Raw genomic sequence first — 4,472 nt, forward strand, 5'->3', positions numbered from 1 at the left:
GGATTTAACATGACAGAAACGGAGGAGGCGAAAAGACCATAGGAACGTATTAGGTGGATAGATGTGACTTAATAAACCCTAAGATCTTGTACGAGTTTATCGGATGCTTATTTCTCAGATGTCCGATCTGCTACCCTCAAAGTGACAGTTAAAATCAGTTTTTACAACGTACCATGGTAGACTTGTGCGAGGACACTTGTCAACCACGCTTGAAGTTAGAACCGGAAGGATACCAAGTGGTGGAAATGTGGAAACACGAGTACGTATCGTGGAAAGTTACATGTTGGTGGACCTCCTTTACCCCAGGGACAGTTTGTATAGAGGAAGAACCAATGTCACGTGTTTGCAGTACCACGCCGACGAGGAGAAAGGAGAAGAAATCAAATACCTAGACGTGTGTTCACTGTATACTTACGTGTGCAGATATTGTTATTTTCCAGTATGTCACCCACAAGTGCTGACGGAACACATCGGCCTGGAAAACATTCGACAATAGGAAGGATTAATCATGTGCAAAGTCTTGTCTCCCACGGACTTGTATCATTCCATTTTACCTTGCAATTGCCAAGGAAACTTATGTTTTTGCTGTGTCGTATTTGTGCCGAAACTTGTAACCAAGACCAACCTTGTCATCACACTCAGGAAGAACAAGCATTAACTTGAACGTGGGTCAGTGTGGAATTGTTTAAAGCTTTGGACTTGGGATACCAAGACAGAACAGTACCAAAAGGACGACGAGACTCAGAAAGGTATTTTTGCGGACTATGTGAATGCCTTTTTGAAACTGAAACAAGGGGCCAGCGGCTATCCTTCCTAGTGTCAAACTCCCGAAAACCAAAATAAATTCAAAGAGAAATACTTTAACTTGGAAGGTATCACTTTAGACCACGTGTAGGAACACAAAGGACATCAATCATTTGCCAAAGTGATGTTGAATTGCTTGTGGGGAAAATAGCCCAACGACTGTGTTTACAAAAGACGGAGTATTTGACAGAATCTTCCCGTTACTTCCAGATGATTCACGACAAAACCTAATACATGAAACACGTGGACTTCGTTCTTGAAGGCTTGATCCTGGTCAATTACGACGAAAAACTTGAGTTTGTAGCGGCCGACAAGCTTGGAAATTGCATCATTGCGGCCTACGTGACAGCCCATGCTGGTTTAAGATTCTACGTAACCTTATACCAATCAAGAGATCGTGTCCTGTATTATGATACGGACAGTTGCATTTACATTGATCGCCTTGGTCACCGTCACCCTAAAATCGAAGGAGACCGTTTAGGAGCCTGGACTGGAAGGACGAGCACCCCGACGACAAGATTCTGAGTTTTGCTGTGGCGTTCCAAAAACTTACGGCTACGAATACCGAGACCAACGAGGAGAACTGTACACAGAGTGCAAAGTGAAAGGATTGACACTGAATCATCGCACCAATATAGTGCTGAACTTTAGCACGCTGAAAGAAGTCTTGCAAACTGGATAGGATCAAGACTTTAAAGTGACCACCTACGAAACGCACAAGAATAAAAATGTATTAAAACGTGTTCAGGAAAGATAGTTCCGCTTCCCAACCACTTCACTTTACACGCCGATAATGACCAGCATATAAAGGGTAAAACTTCCAAGACCGATAGTTAATTGTGACTACAAACGCCAAGATGAAACCTTTCAGACAGCAGGTATCGAGCGAGAGAAACTCAAGTGTGATGCTGTGCATCGCGATCACATCACCAATGCAGTACCACATCTTGGTTGTTTATTTACTAACGCCATGGGGGCCCCGAGTGCCCGAGCGGTCTAAAGCGCTCTTCGTTACGGATCACTGCCATCTCACCTCTGTCTGCGTGGGTTCGAGTCTCGGATTCGGCTAATGTGGATATGTGAGAAAGCTTGCCGGTAGCATCTCGTGGGTCAGTGGTTCTTTCCTGGGTTTTCCGGGTTCTTCCTCCACCATTAATACTGGCCGCCATGTATAGCCTATCGTGTGCTGAAAAATGGCGTTAAACCCCATAACAACAACATCAACAACTAACGCCATGTCAAACTATGTGCAACCAGTGCGACTTCCAGACTTCAAGACTGTACCTCATGATACCCTGATATAACCCAGTATAAAAAGGGACGCCTTCCAAGAACAACACTTCATTGCGAGGACAAACACTGAGAAAGATGAATCACTCTACGCAGATGAAAAAACAGAAGGAGCAAACATCATTGACCTCTTTCACCAAAATATCGTCATATCAATGTGCGTTCAAGAAGGAAAAAGATTCAGTAGACCTAAAGGAGTATTTTTGTATCCAAATGACTCAGACAGCGACTTCGAGAAACTTTAAGACAACTTACGGTGAAATTTAAAGACTTCGCATATAACGTTCTACCCGAGGAAGCGGCAGGTTTCATCACAGATTTATTTGACTCACTGTTAGAGGAACTCAAACGTCAGTGACAAGTCAAAGATCGGGGTCGTTTGAGCCTATCTATGTATAACGACAGTTTGAACTCTCCTTATGTCTCGGGTTTAGTACACCTGCAGAATTAACTTCTTCCAAACTTTTGAGGGCTACTGAATACGTGCAGACAATGAGAGAAATTTTTTACATCACCGATGGAAAAGTGATCATTCATATGACATACGTTGTACTTCCATGGGAATAAAACAATGACTGCATCTACCGATAAGTGTACCTAACACGATGGATACAACAGCAGATTTACGAATCAAAGGGAGTATGTGATGAGAAACATTAACGCTGGTACACAAGTAGCTGACCAGATTTTAAACAACGTGTGTGACTGATAAAGAGAGAAACATGAACTTTGTTCTATTTGATTGTTTGGTTCTTGTTTTGTTCTGGCATTTTAACGTGTTTATAAACATTCCTACCCTTGTCGTTTGAAAATATGGTTGTGTGCTTGATTATAACCGACAAGCAGATGCTGGATAGTCGGGTGTGTCTTGCAAATATTGAAACAGTTGCTTAATGTCAGACATATGGACAATTTTAACATAGGTTGTCCAGTCCAGTCCCAGTTTGTCCCCAGAGTGTCTCCCACGTGTTAATCTACGGCGTAATTTTAATTTCCATTTGTGTTTAGATCGTATCATATAGCTGTGAAATTGTCTACATTGTTGTAAAGTAGTTTTTTGTGTTGTGATAAATTGTCAAGTACACTGAAAATATCCTAGCATTTGATTTTTCCGACAGTATTTTCTGTTTTCATATATGTTCATCTGTAATGACACAAATCTTGAAAACAAAACATTCCGCCTTAATGGCATTTTTCGTCTATATGGTGATTAGGACCGCCATTATATTGTAATATGAGTAACATGTCAAAATATCTTCGTCATTCTGTTGCTGTTATTCTTTACAGAATATCAAATTCCTTTTCGACTTCTCTAATATCTTAAATTTACCCTCCCATTTATGAAACAACAAATGGATACATGTTTATGGTCTTTGAATCGGTATGATTGTATGCAAACAGTCTACGATATTTACCACTCAGCGTTATACAGCATGTATTTATTTTTTTTCTGCCTACTTTCTATTAAGCAGTCCATTGCAATGGGCTTTATATAAATTAATTGTGTTTTCATTAATATTGACTGAATCGCGAGGAAACATGGCTAAGACTATGTGACGTCATTTGATTTTGCGGATAAATGTTTTCAATAGAAAAATCTTCCAGCAAGACATTTGCAACTAATTTATTGCAGGATTTTAAAACTATAAGTATTCAACTTGGCTAGAAGAAATATGTTGTAAAAGTATATTTTTTCACAGAAATGGCTCTCTGACATTTTTTAATTGTGCGCGGTTTTGTTTTGTTTTTGCGTAGGGAAAAATCAATTTCCTCTTGGAAATTGCCGATCTATGCATGAGAGCCTAGTGATACGGTTTATTTAAAGACTTCAACATTTGATGATTGTGTAAACGGTTCTGTTCAGTAAAGTGCTTTCCATTAAGCAAACTAGTTTGAAACTGCTTATTAGAATTTGTAATTAATCTATTCGTGAGAGTTGGTGTACAAATGTGTCTGTATGTAATCAATCCTAGGAATCGACTTTTCAGTGCCATAGCAGAATTGAATTCCTTTTATGTCTCAGTACCACTCTCGATCTGGCAAAAAGACCGTATAATGCATACATAAACAGTCACATGATTTTCACTGAGATTGACTTTTATCAAAAACACTAGATAATAATACTTGATGTAAATTGATTTTCTATGACGAAAGTTTTCCATACACAAATAAAAATCACTATTTTTGGTTCGCCTTCCACAACAATATTATTTTATAATGTCGTTAGCTGCGATGGAAAAAAAACAGAAACTATCAAATAATACATATCGATTTGACGGGCCGACGCGCTCGTTTAGCCGCGCATGGATCGTGTAATGATTATTAGAGTCCAGTATCCGAATTGAAATTTCCGGTGCATTGACTCGCAGCAAACGGCT

Source organism: Sinohyriopsis cumingii, chromosome 6 (genome assembly GCF_028554795.1).
Source record: "Sinohyriopsis cumingii isolate HCF-2022 chromosome 6, ASM2855479v2, whole genome shotgun sequence".
In the NCBI taxonomy this organism is placed as follows: Eukaryota; Metazoa; Mollusca; class Bivalvia; order Unionida; family Unionidae; genus Sinohyriopsis; species Sinohyriopsis cumingii.